Source organism: Balaenoptera ricei, chromosome 3 (assembly GCF_028023285.1).
Source record: "Balaenoptera ricei isolate mBalRic1 chromosome 3, mBalRic1.hap2, whole genome shotgun sequence".
Lineage (NCBI taxonomy): Eukaryota > Metazoa > Chordata > Mammalia > Artiodactyla > Balaenopteridae > Balaenoptera > Balaenoptera ricei.
This window is the reverse complement of record NC_082641.1, coordinates 26,870,618-26,894,568: the sequence shown is the minus strand read 5'-3', so window position 1 is coordinate 26,894,568 and position 23,951 is coordinate 26,870,618. Positions and strand designations below refer to the sequence as shown.

The 23,951-nt window shown below is 47.4% G+C and overlaps 1 protein-coding gene across 2 annotated transcripts in view; it reads right to left on the bottom strand.

The window, feature by feature from the left end:
• Nucleotides 1-22,008, bottom strand: part of PDZD2 (PDZ domain containing 2) — a 373,404-nt gene extending 351,396 nt beyond the window's left edge. Inside the window, exon 1 of one of the 2 annotated variants that reach the window (XM_059916168.1) lies at nt 21,944-22,008. The gene's annotated coding sequence lies outside the window, so the exon portion shown is untranslated. Of the gene's footprint in view, nt 1-21,702 lie in introns of both variants that reach the window. The other variant, XM_059916167.1, reaches the window with a different exon arrangement.
• Nucleotides 22,009-23,951: the final 1,943 nt, after the last annotated feature.

Sequence of the window (23,951 nt, the reverse complement as noted above, 5' to 3'; positions counted from 1 at the left end):
GGGGGTTTAATTGTCACAGCAGCTAACATTACCCTAATACACAGGCTAGGTAACATTTACTTATTTAATTGTAGGTAACCTCCTCTTGGTGGTAGGAGTCCCCATTATAGCACCAGCACCCAGCAAAAGGTGGATATTAAATAGACATTTGTTCGGTGAAAACAGTTCACTTGATTAGAAGGAGGGCCTTCCCAGAATCCCCCAAATCCCAGTAGACAGAAAACTTCTGACTTTGCCATAAGGTCAGCACACACTCACATACATACTCACCCATACACACACACATACCTGCACACCCACCCCTAAGTTTCCGCACCAAAGCCACGGACAGTTCATGGCCAAACCTCCCCAGCTATCTTGTGATTCATGTGACAGCAGAGACGATCCTAGCAACAACCCTTTTGAGATTCTGTTCCCCAGCATGGGTATCATACATAGCCAAATACCGCAAAAGAAAACTGGAATAGGAAAGAGAAAGTCATCAAGAAAAATAGTCCAGATTTCTCATGATCTCACCCATGAGTCAGATTTGCATTTGGGATAACAGCTAACCGAGTAGACCAGAACAGTCTGTCTGTAAGATGTCAGCCTGCCAATTTCAACAACGTAGAGAGGGCACACTCCTTCAACTGGCTTAAAAGGACAAATCTGGTGCACTTGTTTATTATTTTTTTTCTTAAAAAAATTCCAAGGTGAAACAGCCTCCTGTTTAAAAATAACTCTCTTGGAAATTAAACCATAATTTTCTTTTAACTGCTGATTGCCAAGTACCTGTATCTTTCCCTTTTGAGCAGTGGGGAAAATGTCCTACAGAAGACTCTTTGCTGTGTAACACTTAGAAAGCCACCTCACCTCTCTGGGCCTAGATTTGTACATTTATCAAATATGAGATTAAAAGAGATGATCTCTAACATTTCAGGGAAGAAATAATTGTCAGTGGAAGGGAGACTGAATTTTTCCTGCCTTGTACGTCTTTTAATATTCATGGAAATTATTCCTGACAGAAAAGGGTATTTTTGATGGGTAGCTTAATTTAGAGGAGTTGATTCATTTAGGACAGAACGTGAGGTCCAAGGCACTACAGACATGAGTGGGTCTTCAGTGGTGCGAGGCAGGAATGGGATGATTTGTTCTCAAGTAACAGGCAATATGTGGAGTACTGAGCTATGAGCGTGTGTCAGGACATTTTCTTCTTTAAGAGATAAGAGAGACTTTAAGAATCATTAAGTGCAATTGCTTCATTCCAAGTGTGAAGAACCTAGGATCTAAAGCTAGACAGTGGCAGTATCTGAGCTAGAGCAGAGTGTTGGCTGCTGGCCCATTACTCTTTTCATTCAACCTTCCCAATCCTGCTTTGCACCTTTAACAATGACAACAGCTACATTTTGCTTCTCTGAAAAAAAGCATTGAGAGAGAAGCTGGTTATTCTATCCATCTTTAGGCTTGAGAATTAATGCTGGATTTTATTTCCTCAATCCTTGCCTAACCCTCAAGCCTGCAGACTAAGAACTGTGAGTACTCAAACAATAAGGTTGGGATCAGGTGAAAGATGGAGAAGTAATCATATACCTTAGAGGGTGTAAGAGGATAAGTGCTCCTTAGAGCTCTGGCAATGGCAGCTAATGAGGGCCACAAAAATATCCACTCATGGTTATCTGCAAGGTGAGTCTCTACAGCTTGGATTTCAGATCCTCAACTCAACCATTCCCTCGGACCTCTAGCTCCCGCCCAGGTACTGTCCTAGACTGGCTGCCTTTCATTTCGATGCTTATCTGCTGTTTTTAATCAGACCTCTGTTTCCCTCCATGACACTGTAGTAGAGGCAAAAATGACAATGTAAATATTTGCTTATATTCTTTCTATACCTCAAGCCAATCCCTCCCTTCCCCAAATATGTGGCATCTCCTCCCTTTCTTTCAAGTTCGTAAAAGAAAACCCGGGATTGCCCCCTTCAGGGTTGGTCACCCAGCAGGCTACTATTTTAGCAGCAACACAGAACCTCTGCGGCTGGAACCTGCATTTAATTAAAAGCCATCTAAGTAAATGGAAGCATTGACCCTTTCTCATTTGTTCCTTCCCAAGCCTCTGGGAAATGGAAATGGTGGCCTAGGAAGAAAATTGAATTTGGTTATTAGGATTGATCGTTATAATGATAAAACATCTGGAGACATGGAGGGGAAGGATAATAGGCCAATAAATATGGGGACATATTTAAGAAAAACTTAAGCTCCAAATTTATTTATTTAAGCTCTGAACCCCAAAGTTGCTCCTTTCAATTATCTTCAAAGGTCTACCTGCGTCAGTGAGCTGACTACACTCTACTGAATTGAAGTCTGTTTCCAATGCCAAATAGAAGGCAGCAGCTTCACAAAAACAGTGGGCTTTGGGGACACTAGTCTGCTTTGGAGGCCTGGCCCAAATACTGATCACCCCGCTGGATCACCTTGGGAAAATTACCTGACCCTTGAGCTTCTGATTCCTCATCCATAAAATGGGGCTAATAATCTACTAGGAAGCATAAATGAGATGATGGGGACAAAGTAGATGGGAAGAACTTATTAGCTGCAGAATTAAACCTCAGAGTTGGCAGAAGCATTAGAAGTCCCCCAGCCCAGTCCTGCAACAGTCCTCCAGCCCCTGCTTGGTGCCTGCAGTGAAGGGAAACTTACCGCCTCTCAAGGCAGCCCATGCCCCTTTGAGACTATAATGTTAAAAAACATTTCCCAACATGGAGCTATATCTCTGTCCCTTAATTTCAAATGCTCTGGCCTTTGTTCTGGCTTCTGGACCAGAAATGAGAATAAGTCTTAGCAGTTCTGCCCAGGAAAGCCATTGAAATTATTTATTTGGCCACCTGATGGATTAGAGTTGCAAACTTCCCACATGCAAGTATACAGAACCACAGAGAGTTGAGGGTGAGTCCAGATTCATTGTTTGGGGGCTGGCTGAGGGGGTGCCATTGGCCAAGACAGAGAACAGAGGAGGAGGGGCAGGCTCATGTGGGAGAGGTGATGAGATCAGTTTGGGATGTGTTGCTCTGGAGTAGCTGAGGGTCGCCGGGTGGAGGTGGTGAGCGGACACTGGACACGGGAGTCCTGAGCCCAAGAGGAGGGTAGAGGCTAAAAGGACAGAGTTTGGAGGGGTCTGTATATACTGGTGGCTGGAGTGGAAAATGCAGCTGAAATTGCCTAGGGGGGAAATGAGAACATGCCTGTTTAAGAGGTGAAGTATAAACCAGTCCAAAAAAGTAAAGAGGAATAAAAGTTGTTGCAAAAATCAATGAAAGTGCTCCATGGAGACGAGCTCAGAGAGAAGATTAAGACTAGGCATCCATTAAAGAGGCACGAAGAAATCCAGGAGGGGAGTGGTAGCAGAGAAGCTGGAGAACAGTGTTTCATAGAGGAGGAACTGGACTGCGGGCCAACTGAAGTACTGAAACGTTTCCGTTGGATTTGGATGTAGAGGCCCATCGGTGGTCACCACAAGGGTCTTTCAACGGAGGGTTGGGAATGGAAATCAGATTGCACAGTCCACTGAGGGATTAATGAGAGATTAAAGAAGTAAAAACAGCCACTACAGACCAGTTTCAGGTAATTTGGTTGTTAAGGATATAAAGGCAGAGGGGACTTAATTAAAGAGGGGTGACGTTTGCACATGGTGGAGAGGAAAGGCTCATAGGCAGGGGGAGGTTAAAGACAAAGGGGAAAGAGTATGCTGATTAAGTGTGATCGATAACTGAGTCTGGCGGAAATGTTCAATAAAAGGAGGGAAATTCTCTCAGGCGCGAAGGAAAGAGTGCAGGCTGGATGCGGAAATAGACTGTAAGTGAAGGAGCAGGACTGAGAGGGTTTCCACTGATTCTCCCTGTGAAGAAAACATGAAGGTCCCCAGCTTGGAGGGAGGGTGAAGGTCACAAGGTAGGAGTTTGAGGTGGGCGGGGGGAGAGTCAGACAAGGCAGTGGGGGAAACGGCAGGGAAAGGTGATCTCCCGTAGAGACTGTCCACCTTCCTGCCAGCCTATGAGGCTGATGAGTTCAGAGGCCATAATTCTGCAGGTGCACCGATCCAAATAGATGGTGGGTTTTTCCTCTTTCACAGAAGTGCTTAGCAGCCGGGACACAGAGGCAGAAAATGCAGGTGGTTGAACTTATTCGGTGGAGGGATTTTGGTGGGGATAGCAAAAGGGAAGGAGATAGGGAGTTTAGAGTATTGGCAAAGGAGTGGGTGAAGTGATGGTCCCCAGGGGCATGGGCTGGAAGGGGGAGGATTTGGAAGGCACTATCATCTTTCCTTCAGATCTCTCCGACCAATTCCCCCATCTTGGACCCTTGCCTCTGGATATGTTACTTTACACCACATGTTGCCTGGAGCAGCACATAATAGTCTGGATGTGTGGGACTAGTGCTGAGGATCAACACTGTTTCTGGGCCCCTCACAACTGGGATTTACATTTATTTAATAGTCACATCACAGTGTTGGTGCGCACTGATCATATAGTCAAATGAACTGCCTAAATCTTTTACACAAAGACCACTATTAAAGCAGCTTCCTGACTGTCTTGTAATAAATGCAGCTGGCTTTTCGGACATAAGTGAGGGAACTTCACTTGAGCCCTTGGCTGATCTTGCAGGACGTGGCCTATCCTATATGTCAGTTTAGATTCTGATTCTGGTGTGAAATGAGGTCACTGTGCTTCCCAGATCTGGGTCATGAACAAATGGGATAAATGTGTCATCCATGTCTTTATTCAAGTCATCGATAGAAACGTTGAACAGGAGCAGGATAAATCCAGTGGCAGAACTATGTCTGACTCTCACTGCTAGAACCCTCTCTCTGGATTGACACCAATCCATCAACCCCTTTGTACGAGCATTTAGCCAGTCAGCTACAAATCACCACCTTCTGCAACTGTCCAGTCCACGTTTCTCCAGCTTGCCCACAAAGATAGCACAAGAGACCATCCAAACACCTTGTTGAAAAGTCCACATTCATTATGTCAACAGCTTTCCCATGATGTACTGGTCTAGTAACCTTATCCTCACTGGATAAAAACACAATGCGCTTTTCTTTGCTGTGTCTTATACACCTAAGACCAGATGGAAATCGGTTTATGACATTTTACTGCTTTATAACACTTCCTGTCTCACCATGACATCACTTTTCCCCAATCCTAGGGCTTCACAAGGCCACAAAGGTGTTGAGACCTTAGCTTCTAAAACTTCCTCTTACTCCAGTAGATCGGGTTACCTGATCTCCCAGCCAGTTGAAATGAAGAATGTTAGCCTGATAATGAGACTATAATAGAAAAGCCACTATTTCAAATAGAGAGAGAAGGGCTGTATAAGGTGCCCCACTTTGCCCTGTCTCAGGACTTCCTCCCAGCAGCCCTAAAGAGTAGTTTAAATTTAATTCCTTGAATCTGATTTTGAAAATAAAGGCAAATGTGATTATACCTGAGCTTTCTTGAGTACATCATTTTCAACCAGGTTACTGAAATCCTGAGATTTTAAATCTTACAAGCTACATATTTAGTTGCTTAAAAAAGAACATGGGGCTTCCCTGGTGGCGCAGTGGTTGAGAATCTGCCTGCCAATGCAGGGGACACGGGTTCAAGCGCTGGTCTGGGAAGATCCCACATGCCGCGGAGCAACTAGGCCCGTGAGCCACAACTACTGAGCCTGCGCGTCTGGAGCCTGTGCTCCGCAACAAGAGAGGCCGCGATAGTGAGAGGCCCGCGCACCGTGATGAAGAGTGGCCCCCGCTCGCCGCAACTAGAGAAAGCCCTCGCACAGAAACGAAGACCCAACACAGCCAAAAATATAAATAAATAAATTAATAAAAAAAAAAAAGAACATGGGATGAGAAAGATACAGATCAACAATAACCCAGAGTAAAAAATGCCAGGGTGTTTATGAAGGGTATAGTCCCTAATTATGCCAAGAGGGACACCCTTTCCCCTTGGCAATGCTCCTTAGAAGCTGCCTATACATTAAACAGGACCAGTTTAGCCAATCCATCAACATCTGTTTACAGCCTGCTGCTGGGGACACAAAGATGTGAGAGATATGGTCAAGAGCCTCCGAGACTTCACAGTCTAGCCTAGGAGGAGCTAAAAACAAAGAAAGACACTTTCACCAAAAGGTTCACCAACCAAGGCAGCATGTGCTGGATGCCAAGAGAATGTGCCAAGCAGTGTGTGCGCCAGACTTTCTGAGAGAGGCTGCTAGCTGGAGGCTGAGGAGAAACATTCTTCAAAGGGAATGAGACTTTGGCTGGGTCTTAAGGGATGGACAGAGTTTAGGCAAGGGGTAGGGGGGCATTCTGGGTGGGCGGTGTGAAATAAATGCATATAGCCCATGCAGATGAAAGAAGTTAAGCTGCATCCAAATCCCGTCTCACTTTTCAAATACATTCGTGGGTCATTGGTTCCAGGACCCCTGAGGATACCATAATCAGAGGATGCTCAAGTCCCTTGTATAAAATGGCGTAGTATTTGCATATAACCTATGCACATCCTTCCTTGTACTTTAAATCATCTCTAGATTACTTATAATACCTAATACAATGTAAATGGCTATAAATACAATGTAAATACTGGCAAATTCAAGTATTGCTTTTTGGAACTTTCTGGAATTTTTTTCCCGAATATTTTCCATCAGCCAGCAGTGGGCTCAGTCTGCAGATGCAGAGCCCACGGATACACAGACAGGGAGGGCTGACAGTAGGAAGAGAAAAGCCTGCTGCTCAACAGGGAAATTAACAAAGAAAACACTTAACTTTGCAAGAGGGGGTCTGTGCCTCCAGGCAAAGTTCAGCCAAGGTCATGCAAGGAGGAACGTCCACTACACTCACTCTAACAAGATGCTCCAATGAAAACCCTAGTACGCTATTACACACAGCACAAACTTCATTAAAATCATCCCCAGAAATTTAAGATTTGAGACTTACGGACTTTCTAAGAATGCAACAACATATGCCACAGAGGTAAAGATCCCAAGAAGAAAAAAAACAAGTAGTGGTTTGCAACCCTGGCTCCACATTAGAATGACCTGGGGAACGTTCAGAAAATACCAATGCTTGTGCTTGTCCTACCAATTACATCACAATCCCCAGGGCATCAATATTTAAATGAAAAATACCAGTGATTCTAACCTCATTCTCTCGACAAATTGTTTCCTGAGTGCCTGCTATATGCTGAGCCTTGTCCTAAGTGTTGAAGATATGAGTGAATCAAATAGGCTTCCCCCCTTCAGAAAAATAGCCTCATAAATTTTACAATGCAGCGGGGTAGAGCAGACAGAAAGGCAAATTAAGTCAGTAAAATATATATGCTTAAACACTGACCAGGTGCAAAGGAGAAAATAAAGCTGAGAAGGGGGTTATGAAATCTCAGGCTGGAACAGGGTGACATGGAAGACTTCACTGAAGGTGACATTTTAATCAAGACCTGAAGAAAGTAGCAACTCAGCTACATGAAAGAAGAACACGCCAGGCAGAGGAAACAGCAGGTGCAGTGCCCCCGAGGCATCAGTGTGCCAGGGTGGCGTGTGGCTTGAGCAGAGAGGGAGAGTTACAGAGATGGAGTCAGGGAGGATGGGAAGGGGAGGGCCTGGAAGTTAAGTAATGAGTTCAGCTTTTACTCTGAGTGAGATGGGGAGTCATGGGAAAGTTTGAACAGAGAAGTCACATGATCTGGTTTATATTCTGAATCTAGAATTACTCAGCTGCTCTGTTGAGAATATGCTATGGGGGGAAAGAGAAGAGGTCGAAATCGAGCAATTCCTGAAATAGCCCACTTGCGAGATGAGGACACCGGGGATGAAGAGAGGTGATAAGCCATGGTCAGATTCTGGGTATCTTTGGAAGAACTAACTAGAGACAAAGCATCTGGAAGGGGAAGGGGTGGGAATCAGGAACTTAGTTTTAGACGTTAAAGCCTGAGATGGCCGTCAGTGGAGGTATCAGATAGATAATTCTATACGCAAGCGGTACAAGATGGAGATACACTGGTGTGAATTCTTGGCTTACGGATGGCATTTAAATCCATGAGAATGACTGACATCACAGATAGTAATCACAGAAAGAAAAGACAAGAAGTGCAAGTAATGAGTCCTTGGCCCTCCAGCAGTTGAGAGATCAGGGAGAAGAGAAGACAGTCAAGAAAACTGCGAAGGAATGCTGGCTGGTGAGCAAGGAGGAATGTCCGTACGGTATGGTGTTCAGAGAGCAAAGGGAAGGATGCATTTCAAGAAAAAAGCAGGGATGAACTGTGTGCATCAAATGCTTTGAAGGAGCATGGAAAAGACTGAGAGTCGGTCCTTGGGTTTAGCAATGTAGACGTCATTAGCGACCTTGATAAGAGCAGTCTGTGATGTACAACAAGGTAGTGAATCACTTCTCTAGGAGGTCATGTTCTTGGACGCAGCTTAAAATATATCGAATGTCTGTCTTCCCTAATAGAATCTAAGAGTCTAGTACACAGTAGGTCTCTACCTGATTTACTGAAGAAATGCCCCGGGGCTGTACAAGTGCAATGTTCATGAAATCACCTAAAATGATCACTCTGTAAAGTGGAAATCTTTCCATTTGGAAAAATATTGTGATGGAAAGATCTCTCTTAAGACACATATCAGAAGATTCATCTTCCCATACATCTTAAATCATAACTAGCACTGTCTCAGATTTACTAGCTCCCCTATTAGATGATAAGTTTCTGAAGGGCAAGACCATTTCAGACTTCAGGGATCTTCATGGATTAGCTGTAGGTATGACCTGAAGTATGTAGTACCGATTATTCTCCCCACTCAGCCATGCTGGTCTGACACTAGTTTCATTCATTTAAAAAACCTTCATGAAGGATCTAGTATGGTCCAGGCACTGCCCTGGGTGTTTCAGTCACAGCATCTCATGGTTTCTGCCTAGAAGAACCTTCTAGTCTACTGTTTCTGACACACTGCTGACATCAACTGAAGAAGTGGCTCTGGCTTCACTTTGGACTGCAGTTCACTTTCCCAACAAAAGCCACAGGTGATACAGCACAATGTGACATTGCCCAGATTCACCCAGGCCTAGATATACATGTTTATGAGTAAATATGCCTAAGGGGGTTCTTAGCCAGTTCCAAGTTTCCAGCAAAAGCGGGGTTTAGGAAGCACATCATGTTCTTCAAGGAATGCTTTCTCTGTTGTTTCTCTCCCATCCCAAAAGAGAGTTAAATAATTTGATGGGATTGGTAATTCAAGGCAATCTGAATTTTATTTATTCTTCTTCCTCATGCATTGAATGTGAAGTGTACATACCTTTTCTGTATGTGATATGTACTAAATAAATAATAATTGGATGAAAAGGAAAAAAAATTGGTTTGCAGCGGCGAGGACAAAGTACAAACTCTAGGAGAGAACTGAGCATCATTGATAATACTACCTCCTTCAAATGTCTGCTGAGCTTTCATAGTTTTCAGTGATTTTACGGGAAGCTACCTACTTCCTATCTGCAGGACCACCCCTATTAGCAAAGTTCACATGCTGTGTCAAGATGAAGATGGGGAGTAGCCATTGAGGAAGAGTTAGAAAAAATAAGTCCAACTATCCCAGCGTGCAGGTTCCAGCATGGATTTTAACCAATGGAAATCCAGAAGGACTTCTTGATCCAGCAAATGCGAACTGTGGTGGGTGGCGATATTCCACATCAGAACAGCACATACAATTCAACCTGGGCTCCATTTGACCACCCACCTGCCTGTTAGCAGAAACAATGAGCAGCTCCTCTTTGGTTCATGATAAAAATAAAGGAGACTGCTAATGAGTGACATTTTACATGCACAACCCTCTGGGCAAAGTTCTGGTTACCATAGCAACCCCCCACCCCCCCCACCCCCGCTCATGACAGCAGAGGCAAAGCGCATGACGTATCAAATGGCCAGAGTTCTGCTTCCCTGCAGGAAAGCAGCTATATTTGCCAAATACACTAATCAGCCACTATAGCCCTTTCTACGAATAAAAGCCCAACCTACATTTGTGGGTCTTGGCCATTCTCACAATTACTATTTGCCTGAAAGAGTAGCTTTTTGTCTGATGCTTACTTATCGGGATGCTGATGTAATTCTCAAGATGGAACCTATTTTTAAAAGGGGGCCCAAGAGCAGGGAAGGAAACAAATAGCTGCTTTCTCATTTTCCCCAGTCTGAAACTGGCAGAAGTTCCTTTGAGCCCCACATCTGGCAACAGCCTATCCTTTGGCCTCTTCCATGACTGGCCCAAAGCTGGTGACAGAGAAATAGACCAGTGTTTTAGCAAGACCCAATGCAGAGGGTCTTGCTCTCAACCATCTAAAGATGGGGTCCATGTTGTCATTGTAGGGGTCTATCAACTGGGAGGAGACAGGGAGGCAGACAAAAACCAAACTACAGGAAAGTGATGATACAAAAGGAAAACCAGGAGGAGGAAGATCTCAGGGCTTCTTATGAATGCAAACAAATTTCACCTTTGCACTCTCCCTGCAGAGATGATCAGGATGCAACCTGCTCGTCTCTGCCTTTCCTATAAGCATTCAAAGAAGAGGGTTTAAACCATTAATTCTCTAGGTGGATCAGAAAACGTCTTCAGCCTAAATGACCAAGTGGTGAAAAAAAGAAATGAACTTCTTGACTTCTCAAGCTTAAGCCCCAGGGCCAACTTTTCAGAGAAACAGTACATTGAGAATCTGAGTAAGTATATTTCTTCCCTGTGTTTTAACAATCTGTGTCCTGGGTTTCTGAGCAGAAAAATGAATTAGAAAACTCAGAGCTCTGTAGGGACTTTAGGGATCCTAGGCAGTCCCTCCTTCTCGGAGACTCTATATGGAATAACAGTTAAGAACGCGGGCTTAGGAGACAGAGAGATTTGGGTTCACATTCTTGTTCCAACTCTTAACAGATGTGCAACTTTAGGCAAGCAATTTAAACTTTTTGAGGCTACTTTTCATCATCTGAAAAATAAGGATAACTGGGATCAGTGCTTGGAATGTAACAAGCGCTTTACTTGTTCAACAGCTATTTATTGAGTGCCTACTGTATACTAGGCATTGTTGTCAGCACTGGGGATACAGTAAACAAAACAAGGTCCTTGCTTTGATGGAACTTACGTTCCAACAGGTGAGACAAACAATAAACAAATAAATCAAAACTTTATTTCAAACAGAAAAAGAGTAACATGATAGAGCACCTGGGGGTGGCCATTTTAAAGTATATGATTGTGAAGAAGGTCTTTGAAGGTTTGAAGGAAAAAGCTTCCAGGAAGAGGTAAGACCGTCTTCTGGGATAGAGCTTGCTATGCTCCATAAGGGACAGTGTTTCTGGACACAGAGAGTGAGGGCAATGAGTGGGAACAGAGGAAATCACCTGCGAGTCGGGTTGGGGCAAAGGGCCTGAATCATATTCAGATGGCAATGAGAAATCCCCACGTTGAAGCTGCAGAGTGACATGACTTGATTTGTGTGTTAAAAGGTCCCTCTGGCTGCTCTGAGGAGAAAGGATTAGGGGTCAAGAGTACTCTGGGGAGGCCCAGTTAGAGGACCATGGCAGCAGCGGTCCAGGGACACGTGGCGGCAGCTTCAACTAGGGGGGCTGCCATGGAAGTGGGGAGAAGGTGGATACTGGAGGGAGGGCCAGCAGGACTCACAGACTTAGCTGCTGGAGTGGGAGGAAAAGAGAAGAATGAAGCGTGGTTTCTAGGTTTGAGGAATGAGCCTGTAGGTGGATGCTGGTGCCAATTCCTGAGGTGGGAGGAGAAGGAAAGAAGTAGCCTGAGGGGTAAATATCAAGGCTTCCATTTTGATCGTGCTAGGTCTGAGGCGCCCATTCTATTCCCATGCAGAGATGTCAGGTTGGCAGTGGGGTATACACGTCTGGAGGTCGGTGAGAGCTAGAGACATAAATTTCGGAGGCAACATAACACAGATGGTAGATGAGATCTCCCTAGAAGGGAGAATAACTAGAGAAGAGGACCCAAGGTCAAGTCCTGGGGCAACATCATAAAATAATGAACATCAGTTGATGTTGTTGTAATTTTCAGTACGCTGGGAAGGAGAGCGTTGGCCAGTTATTGCTATCAGCATCTTTCTACCCATCTATCTACCCACCCATCCTGTCATCCATTCATACCATAAACAATCAGAGCACATTTACTGAGACGTAGTAGAGAACATAGATGGTCCTCGACTTATGATGGTTCGACTTACAATTTTTCAACTTTACGACGGTGCAAGAGTGATACACAGCCAGTAGAAACCATACTTCGAATGCTGAATTTTGATCTTTTCCCGGGTTAGCGACAGGCAGTTACAACACTCTTTGGAGATGCTGGGCAGCAGCAGTGAGCGCAGCTCCCGGTCAGCCACGCCATCACCAGGGTAGACAACCGATACACTTACAACCATTCTGTACCCATGCAACCATTCTGCTTTTTACTCTCAGTATAGTATTCAATAAATTACATGAGGTGTTCAACACTTTTTAATTAAATAGGCTTTGTGTTAGATGATTTTGCCCACTATAGGTTAATGCAAGTGTTCTGAGCACATTTAAGGTAGGCTAGGCTAAGCTGTGATGTTTGGTAGGTTAGGTGTATTCTTTGTTTTTGTTTGTTTGTTTGTATGGCCACACTGCGCGGCACGCAGGATCTTAGTTCCCCAACCAGGGATCGAACCCGTGCCACCTGCCTTGGGAGCTTGAAGTCTTAACCACTGGACTTAACCACTGGCCAGGGAAGTCCCATAGGTTAGGTGTATTCAGTGCATTTTTGACTTATGATATTTGCAATTTACAATGAGTATTACTATGATGGGCTTATTATAGTACGTAACCACATTATAAGTCGAGGAAGATCTGTAGTTCAACAACACAAGCTCTGGAGCCAAACTGCTCTACTTAAATCCTGGTTCCACAAACTCCTGTAACCTTGGGGAATTTGCCTAAACACAGTGCACCATTTCTCCATCTGCAAAAGGGTATGTAGTGGGATAAATGGTGACTTTGTAATAGATATGTTCACGTCCTGGTGCCTGTGAATATGACCTTATTCACAGATATAATTCAATTAAGGATCTTGAGCTGAGATCATCCTGAATTATCCGGGTGGCCCTCAACCCAATGACAAGTGTCCTTATAGGAGACACGCAAAACAGAGACATGCACACACAAGAGAAGACACGAGCGCACAGGGCAGAAGGCGATGTGAAGACAGAGATGGAGATTGGCGTGAAACAGCCACAGGAATGTTGACAGCTCCCGGAAGCTGGAAGAGGCCAGGAAGTCTTCTCCCTGAGAGCCTCCAGAGGGAGCATGGCCCTGCTGACACCTGATTTCAGACTTCTGACCTCCAGAGCTATGAGAGAATAAACTTTTGTAGTTCTAAGCCACCAAGTTTGTGGTAATTTCTTACAGCAGCCTTAGGAAACAAACATGGGGATAATAACAGCATGGATCTCATCAGATGGTTATGAGAATTAAATGAGTTAGTACGTGTAAAGTGTCTAGAACAGTGCCTGTCAAATAGGGAACATTCAAATGACTTTCATTTTTCCCCATGTACTGAATATTGTGCCAGATCCTGAGGCGTATGGATCCTGAAGAGTATGGGGGAAAGGGCTGATCATCTCCAGAGACCCTCAAGAGATAGATGGTGCCCAGGACACTGAGCTGGTGAGGGGCCAGAGGGTGGGAAGGGTGCTCAGGGGCCGTGTGTGACTCCCAGGTGCCAGAAACTGCTGAACGCTGCTCCCCAGCAGTCACGATAAAGAAGTCAATAAGCCTCACATCTGCTCAGGTTTTTAAAGACAAGTAGTTGGTCCAGAGAGGGGTTAATGCGGTCCTTTCTGGTACCTTCCTCTCCCTGTGCCATCTCACTGCCTGCTGTCTCATGAGAATCCACGCTGCTGAGGACACTTGGAACACATTTTCTGGGGACAGCTGTCTCTTCTTTTAGCCTAATGATACTGGGAATAACTGTGACCAGGGTGGGGTAGGGGTGGAGAGTGGGCAGTGGAAAACTGGAGGAAAGCGATGACAAATTTACATGCTGAGTGACTTAGGAATAATATTTGCACGGCTGCTTTAGCCTTGGAAGTTAATTTTCTTCACCTAGAGACCCATATAGCACACTCTAGTTTTACCCAAATCTCTATAAGATGCACTGTGTCAAAAAGGGGGTGGTGGGGCTTCCCTGGTGGCGCAGTGGTTGTGAATCTGCCTGCTAATGCAGAGGACACGGGTTCGAGCCCTGGTCTGGGAAGATCCCACATGCCACGGAGCGGCTAAGCCCGTGAGCCACCATTACTGAGCATGCGCGTCTGGAGCCTGTGCTCCACAAGAGAGGCCGCGATAATGAGAGTTCCGCGCACCGCGATGAAGAGTGGCCCCCACTTGCCGCAACTAGAGAAAGCCCTCGCACAGAAACGAAGACCCAACACAGCCATAAATAATAAATAAATTAATTAATTAATTAATTAATTTAAAAAAAAAGACCTGCATTTGCCATCTTTAAAAAAAAAAGGGGGTGGTGGGGAATGTAACTGAAGCACAGCTGAAATCAGACATTCTATAAGTGTCCATTGGCCAACACATAAAAATGTAAAGAGTTTATTGACATCTTGCTTTATTAAAATTGGCTCCATTCTCATCTTTATAGGTGTAAAAAAAGAAATGTTCAAACACTAGAAGAGGCTTTGTAATTATATTTGATCACCTGCATGCAAATATAAGCAGTGTCAGAACCACTTAATAGTCTTCAGGGGTGAGGGCATTACTGGGTGTTCAAACTTGTTTACATCAACCTAAGATAGCATGGCTAACAGAGAATGGGTCTTGTGGAATATTGGAATTCCAACCCCATCCCAAGACATGTAAACAGGACAAGCAAGTTCACATTAGAAGGCATGTGCAGCGCTCTGGCCTCTGGTGAAAGGGACGAAAGAGCCAGTGTTTATTGCATCTTCCCCCCTAGGTATCCCAAGAGCTCGTTAGGAGAGACAGTAGCCAGACAGGGCCCCGGGGGAGCCAGTCTCCCAGGCACTGTCTCTCCTCCCACTACCTTCCTCTGGATGCCCAGGGGCCTCCCCTGTGAGGCAGCCTAGTGCCCCCACCCTCTACTGAGAACACCCTGATCCAAAAGTACCCTCCCTCCCAGCCGCCTCCCAGCACAGCTTGCATTCCTGCAGCGGGCAGGTCTCAGCCAGGGAGCTGGCTTTGGATTCCACAGCTCTCAGACAATGGTGGGAACCTGATTCTGCATCGCGTCCATGCATCCTGATTTTTAGCAAAGCAGGATGCTCATCCCTCGGAAGCCAGGGTGACACAGTGTATGTGTTTTAACTAGGATGATTCGGTTGAGGTAGCAGAGTTAGTTAAAGTGGAGCGCAGGCAAAAGCAAGTGCTGGTGGTGTCAGGTGTTGATAAAAAGGGAGACCATGAGCGGCTCAGTCCAAATGCATTTCCACTCCTGCCAAAACCCTCCAGGGACCCAGTCTGGAGCATCATTCTATTAAGGGCCACAAACACCATGAAAGCCCCTCCTCAGGAGGCTGCTCAAACACCACAGATCTATTCTGGAATGCGCTAAATTTACTTCAACCTGAAGGCAAGGGATTGGATTATGGTCCTTCAGAGATCTGCAAATCCTTCAGAGAGTGTGATTTTTTTTCTTAATCCTCATGTGGATAGCTAGGCATTTCAGGCTGCTTAAGGCAACAAAACTTCCCCTATCTCTTTGCTATTATTTTATCTAAAGCTGCGACATCAGTGTGGGCAAAATTAGTCCTCTTTGCTGTAAAGCTGGTTCCCCAAACCCTGCTTCTCCAAAACCCCTTCACGTGTTAGTGTTTGATGAGCCACAGAAACACTTAAAATCCCAAAAACAAATAATCCAGGCATAACTTAGTCAGATGTTCAATGCTATCTGGTTTCATTAGACTGCTTCACAAAGAGAGTGAATGCTTAAGTTCCTGATTTTCCGCAAGCTAATAGCCCAGTCACTGTTCACTCTATGTATTCGTGCAGGTAACGCACGCATCCCGAAGCCAGCGGCTCTCAGGATGGGGATTGTTGCCCGGCCCCACTGCGAACATGGGGTGGAGAAGATGTTATTGGCATTGGAGAGAGGCCCCGGCCAGGGGCAGGCCTCTTCCGGGAGCTGGAGAGACTTAACAGACAGATGTGTCTTCTCCGCACACTTAGTGCCTTAACAAGACATCTCTCGGCCCGGCCGCCGTATCAGACCACAAAGGGACCCTTCAACTATTGAGTTTTCAAACCGTAAATGCTCCCAGTGTTTTCCTGAACACGTTTGTAAATAGAATGCTGAGCTCTTTAGATCACAGGCGATTCAAGTCTGAATCAGATGACCTACCTGGCTTCAAATCCTGTCTCTGCCCAGAACTGCAGAACCCCGGGGAAATGTATCCTTTCCCAAGTCCATCTTTTTTTTTCCATTTCCATTTCCATCAATAGAGATGGTTATTATAAGATCAAGGATTAAAAAGTTGTAAATGCCATGAAAGGATCCATCATTTTATATGGAACCTATGCATAAACCCAAAGGACAACATAATCTAAACATAGACCATCCGGCTGGAAAAATAAATCAAGGATAATCTGAGAACATATTTTTATACTTCTCTTTCCTTAAAAAACTTTCTGCACATTTTCCCCAAATATCATTTAATTTGGCACACGTTTATTATTTCCTAAATCAAGTTAAGCGCTCCTTTCCCTCCCCTCTTTACGAATGAGTGAGAATATTTATCTAATCTAAGTATAATGATAGATCCATTAATAAAACCAAGGGAGGCCACAGATTTTGAATTCCTCATCACCCACCTGCATCTTGCACAGCTGCCATTGAAAGATGACGGTTCCCAGATCGAGCACCTTAGACTGTGAATCTAGCTCTGGTTGTACTGAAATGAGGCGAGTTCTCTGCTTTTCTGGGCCTCCGCTTCTTGGAGTGCAGGAATTAGCCAGTCTGAATGTAACGCTCCTTCCAAAAACCACTAAGGAGAGGGGAGACCATCCAGGATCTCCCTGCTTTGAGCCCTGGCAACTTGACTTTTGCATCAGAGAGGGCCGTGATACATCTTTCACCCAGAACTGGGAGAAAGCTTCAGTCGGGTCTACTAAAAAGTCCTGCCTCCTGTCTCTACAGTCAACTGGGCTGTCACTGACTTTGGCGAGAGGTTTATTCATTTCTCAACACACTCTCATCAGGACCCACACATACCAGATGCTGTCACTGAGACACACGCATATCTCAGTAGCTCTTTTTATTCCTCCTAAGAATAATCCTGGGAAGTAGCTACTCTACCAATTTTGCCCATGCAGAAACTGAGGCTCCAAACTTTCGAATCATCTGGCTAGCGAGACGTTCTCTCATTGTGAGGATTCCAGCCAAGTCTCCGACCCCAGTTCCACCATCCTTCCTTTCCCTCTTCGCTGCCTCAGCTGGTGCCACGAGCCAGGTTCACCCACCCTGGCCAGCAGCAGCCTGTGCCCCCAAGCTCCCAGCCTCACACAGTGCCCACCCGGCTGTCAGCAGCCAACCCTTCTCTTTCACCAAGACTGATACTTTCTTCCTCCGCTGCATTGCAGGCTCTCTCCAGCACCTCGCCCCACCTCTGCTTCCCGCCTACATTTCAGGGAAGGCAGATGTCAGCTTTTTTCTTTCCCTCACCTGCTCCTGATGTCTCTGGCCCCTTCCCTCCCTTATCTGCTCCTTATCTTGACTCCATTCTCTCCCACTTCTCTTTTGTTTACTAAACATGCCTGGGAGGGGGAGTTGGGGGACTCTCCTGAATAAACCTTCCCATAACACTACCACCTCCTCAAACTACCCTCCTGTTATTTTTGACTGGCATGCTTCTGGATCCAGTGTCTACACTCCCCACTTGCACTGTCTTGGCATTTGCTCTCTCCTTCGTCCCTCGCAACCTGGCTTCCTTGGGCATCCTTTACAGATGCTGCTCTCAGTCTCTGTCGATGGCCTTTTCCCATCATCCTCGTGGGATGCTGGCCCTTCTCAGACATTCCTGCCTGCACTTGTCCGCCCACCCTCCTTAGGGGCCTGCCTGCCGAGCATCCTACTTGGTAGTATGGACACACTTTTGAGGGCAGAAGAAAGAGGTTAAAAACTGTTGAGTCTCCAAGTCTGCCCTGTTAATGAGATTCAGCCTCTCCTTTGGCTTGGTCCTGACCTTTTGTGGGTTTGTCTTCTTCGGGATGTTTCCCCTTGTGGATGATGCAGAAAGAGGGAGCTGGGGCCACCTTCCAGCAGGGACAGCCACCTCCCACCGTAGTCTGAGTCACTTAGGCCCACAAGATCTAGGCCAAGGGAGTATGCACAGCTCTGTGTTACCCTGTGCAGCCCACCAGCTCTGGAACTTCCAAGCCAGGGTTGGGACAACACCCTACAGTACAGTCAGCTGGCGCAATGGAGTGGGGGGGGTGTCTGGAGTGCAGGCTCTGTGTCTCCTCTTGTCTAACCTGAGGAAGTTGGTGGGTGACTGGTCGAGGCCTTTTCTGGGCATGAATAAGACTAGGTCCTAAAGAAACAGACCCAGGGGGCTTCCCTGGTGGTACAGTGGTTGAGAATCTGCCTGCCAATGCAGGGGACACGGGTTCGAGCCCTGGTCTGGGAAGATCCCACATGCCGTGGAGCGGCTGGGCCCGTGAGCCACAACTACTGACCCTGCGCGTCTGAAGCCTGTGCTCCGCAACGAGAGAGGCCGCGATAGTGAGAGGCCCGCGCACCACGATGAAGAGTGGCCCCCGCTCGCCACAGCTAGAGAAAGCCCTTGCACAGAAACGAAGACCCAACACAGCAAAAATTAATTAATTAATTAATTAAAAAACAAACAAAAAAAAGAAACAGACCCAGGACTTCCCTGGTGGTCCGTGGTTAAGACTCTGCACTTCCAATGCAAGGGGCGCAGGTTCCATCTTAGTCGGGGAACTAAGATCCCACATGCCATGCCGTGCAGCTCCCTGAAAAAAAAAAGAAAGAAACAGGCCCAGACAGCATGATGAGTGTGCAAAGGGGGCTCTGTAGAGCTATGGTCCAGAGGTAGGACTGCTTTACGTCTCCTGGGAGAGGCAGAGGCAGAGAATTCACAGAGGAGGAGGCTTTGAGCTGGATCTTGAAGAATAAAAAAACGGTTCATCAGGAGGACCAGGGGAGAAAGGATATTCCAGGACCCGGCCCTTCCCACTACTACTGCAGAAAGACAGCGCTGTAGAGGCTGAGAGGAGTACAGGTCAGGAGGACTACAGCTCACATGCGTGTCGGGGGATATGGCAGAAAAGAAGTCTGAAGAAGGGCATAGGATTTGGAATTCATCCCACAGGTCCTGGGAGCCACTGATGGGTTTTACAAGGAAAGGCAGTCAGTGGACCTTGGTGACTGATTAGATGTGGGAGAAGTCAAGAAGCAGAAGTCTGAGAGGATTTCTCCAGGCCTCTGGTCTGCTGAATGTTAAAACTCCAAACTCCCCATTTCAGCCAACTGTGTATTCTGCTCCTCACCTGCAGGTGACCTTTGTTTCTTCTTCACTCCAAGTCAAAGCAGTGCCCATACTTCAAGTCCATGTCTGATGAGCCTTTCCTTTCTTCCAAGCCTGCTGCCACCCACCGGCTCAGAACTCCATAGGTCCCCACCCTCTATCTTATTACAGTAAGCTCACCAGGGTCCTCACCTCTCATCTCTCCCCAATCCCAATTCTTCCTGCAAGAGATCAGACGAGTCATCCTAAAGCACATAGCTCCTCCACCAAGTCTGTCAGATCCCCTCAGTCAAAAGTGGTTTCTTTCTCCACCATACTCCCAAAATGTTGCATCTGGATCACTCTTCAGGTACTTTATTCGTTAGATCATCCCTTCATTTCTCCATTCAATAAATATAGGGTGCCTATACATGCCACATGGGCACCGGTTTGCATCGGAGCTCTCAGTATACGTATCTCACATCTCCTGATAGACTGAAACTCTGACAGCAAGGAGGGAGCCTCTGTCACCTATGCACATCCCCAGGAACCTCTAAGCCCCTGTGCACGCAAACCACAAAAATGGCTGAAATGAATAGAGAAATTATCATAAGTTTCCTTAAATAGTAAACTGCCGTAAGTGCATGCAAAATCAATCTCAATGATATTTAAAGCAGAATTCAGTGTTTTTCCAGGAGCATATTAACTGTGTTAAGGGAGGTACATTTATATACTTTACATGGTTTTGATTCTTCCTTTCCCAGCACCTGCCATCCCCCTGCTCCCACATCTCTCTCTGCACCCCTCCCCCCACCAACACTATGTGGTTATTAGTGGAGCAGTGGGTTTTGGCCCATTCTAATGGAAGAAGGAATTGATGAAGCTCTAGAACCACCTGCAGCCAAGGGTATGTTCTGGGACATTCTCTTCTACTCCTACAAGCAGCCGTCCCACACCACATCTGCCAACCTGTGCCTACTTGACCCCCACTCAGAAGTCACAGACTAGAAAAGCTGGCCCTAGAGCTGGTAAAAATACCATGTGCCTAGAGCCCAAGTTCAGAGCAGACTGAGTGGGGGAGGCCTCACTGCGGAAGGACCAGCAGCACAGAAGGTCCAGCGGGGGCTCTGTGTAAAAGCAAAGCCAGAGTATCACTTTCTGCAGCCATCTTCATCATGATTTGTCAAGGGAAACACATCCACCCGAAGCACCATACCTCTGTGAGAGGCAAGAGGCCGTGCAAGCTGCAAGAGGCCGCTCCTTCCCCCAACGCTCCTCCACCTCCAGTGCCAGCGCACGTCTGCAGCTCTGGAATGCCCTCGTGCCTGCCATTCCAGTCTCTGCGACCAGCCTATGTCAGACCTTGTCCTCTTCACACTCCAGTGTCCCTTATCAAGGTCTCCACATGGATGAGGGCTGCTGAGGACAGGCTTCTGGCAAACTCCAACCAGGGACCCTAGACCCTCCCCCTCCCCAATTCAGCATTGCAGGAAGACAAGCAGCCCTAAGACCTAAAACGTCAACGCAAATCCAAGAGAGCGAGGGAGAGAGAAAAGAGGAGAAGGCCAGGTTTGCGGAGGAACTGGACTTCAGAGGGAGAGAAGGTAGAGCAGCATCGCCTCAGCCGTAGTTCCCCATCTCTCTGGCAGACGCCGGTAACCTCCCCAAAGATGCCCTTGCTCTCTGCGCGCCCTGCCCTCGCGCCGCGTGTCTCTTCTCCAGGCAGGAAGGGGGCAAGAGATGAGTAAGCGCGGGAGGATGGACCCCAAGGCAGTACCTGAGGCCAGAGCACCTGAGTGCCTCCGTCCTGGAGGAGGGGACCTGGCGATGGCCCAGGGATGGGGATCCTGGGCGCGCGCCCCGGCAGGGGCTTCAGGCCCTGTACTGAGTGTGCCCAGCAGTGCGCCTCGGGCTGTCCCGCTGTCCCCGGCCCGCTCTGTCGGGCCCTCTTCCCGAGGCCGCGTTCTCCCTGCGCCCAGCCGGATGCTCAGGGAGTTTGCGCCGCCCAACGTGGGCCCGGGGTTCAGCTCCCCTACTCGCCGCCTAGCCGGGGCTGGGATTCCCGCACCTGGATTGGTCCCTAAACTTTCCTGGGCGCACGCGGTTTCGGGGGTGCCAAGCCTCCGCCTCCACCAGCCCCCACCGACCCCCACCCACCCTAAGCCCCACGTCCCGGCCACAGCGGGACTGTCGCTTCACCTGCACGCGGCTCGGCGGAGGCTCCGGCTGCTCCTCCTGCGTCCGGACCGAGGCGCCGCCCGGTGGGTCTCGGCGCAGCTACCGCCGCTGCTGCCACCGCCGGTGCCACCACCGCGCCTGCCCGGAGCTGCAGCGCCTAGGTTCGTCCGCAGCCACAGGAGGCGCAATCCCGGGCGTCCACGGCCCGGCGGGTCCCCGCAGCCGCCACCCACCGCTTCTCCCTGCCCGGGGCCGCACGCACCGGCGCCGGGAGTTCGCTTCTCGCCCGGCTCTCCCAGCTGCGCGGCGCTGGGGCTCCACTGAGCCTCCAGGATGGGCGGGGATTCCCTCCCTCTGGTAGATTCGAGGGGCGGGAACTCCCTTCCTGGAGTGACATGGACGGGGGGCGGGGATTCCCCTGCAGGAATGACAAGGTGGGCGGGGTTCCCCCGAGCACGGCACACCGCGGACCGAGTCCCTCCGGGTGAACCGGGAGCCCTGGGGCGCTGGCTAAGAAACCTGGGGATCCTGGGAGGAAAGGATCCGGGGAGATGGCAGCTCAGAATTTCCAGATGGTGGGGCTTGGGGCGCCATCTAGGTGGAAGAGAGTGCGCTAGGGGACGGGAAGTTGCCTTTGCACGGCGCTTCACATAGCACTGCGAAAAATGTCAGTCGCTATAAAATACAACAATGGGGCGGAGAGGCCAAGGGAGAGGAGGGGAGGACTAAGCCACTCCAAGCCATCCTTGGCCTCTACTCTTTGGGATACCAAAGTTAATTGAACACTGGTATGAGAATTTCGAGAATTTCGGGGAACCACTTGGCACCTCAGAGCTGCTTAGTCCCCCAGTTAAACCCCTCAGAAGCAAAGTCCCTTGGCTCCCGGGTGGTGGTTTAGGTCATAGTGAGAACTAGCCACGAGCCCCTGCTGAGTGTACTGTGACAGCTAATGCCAATTGCCCTTGGCCTTGTTCCAGGTCACTCGAGGAACAGAAGCCTTGGGCTCTTCGGATTCCTCATTCTCGTGGATTTTCAGGAAGGCCTTCAAATATTTTTGGTTCTTTTTTTGTCATCCTTGACATTCTGCCTACCACAGGGAGAGGATGATAAGAACATAATAGGGAGACTGCACAGCTCTGCAAATTAAGCTCTCTTAAGAGGAACAAGCTGGTCTTTTTCAAGTGCTAGCAGATAAGAGTAAAAACATATGAAAAATTACAAAACCTGGGATAATGAATAGTTGAATAACGCTTTTGACATTTTCTGCACAGCAGTAATTGGAAATCTTTGCTTTGGGGGGATGGAGATGGGGTGGGGCAGGGATCTGCTGCAGCTTTGCCCAGCAAGGCGATAAGCTCTGGTCTCTTGGAAGAGCAGACAGACATAAATCACCTGCACAGATTCTGCAGAGCTGTCCCGCAGCATCAGAGGCCAGGGTGGTCCCAAGGCATTTCGAGATGGTATGTTCAGCAGGGGTTGGGGTGGGGAAATACTTGAATTCAGCTGTTCTTCAGCATTTATCATTACCAGGTCACTGAGATCAATGTCTGCGCAAGTCCAAGCTTCATGTATTACAAGCTATGCAATCTTAGGCACCCAGAGTTTCTCTTCCTAGCTGTGAATAGAAAAAATGCCTTCTACGCAGGAGTGTTGTAAGGATCAGCAGTAACATAGCTACTCAGCACAGCACTTAGGAGGTACTTAATGAAATGGCAGCTATTAACTAGAATGATATCATTGGAACACACAAAAAATCCTTCTACAATCAAACAGGACTGGTGGTTTCTGTTTGGTTCACAGTCCCAGGCCTGTGTTCCACCACTCTCTTCCAATCACATGAGCCACAAAGAGGCAATGCGTGTCTCCTCTACCTCTGTACCCAGCACCTAGCTCCTTCAGCACCCATTGGAAGTTTGCTGAATAAATGAATATGTAAATGAACTTATCATTCAAACCATAAGCACTACTGTTTCTTACCCAGCCCACTCTCAATCCCTGCATCCCAGCCATGTACTCCTCACCTGTAAATTTTGTTCCTCCAGAATGACACTCCCACCCTCCTGTGTCTGCTGAAATCCCAAAGAGTTAAATATCACCTCTTCAGGGAAGGCTTCTCTGATCACTGGTTTTCTCTCCTCCATTAATCATGGTAATGGGAGCACTTTCTGCCAGTGGCTAATATCACCTTTGTCAGGTTGTGTTAAGTTGTAGAAATCACAGTGTTCCCTCTCACACATTTCCAGCTTGTGAATTCCTGGAGGTAAGAGAAC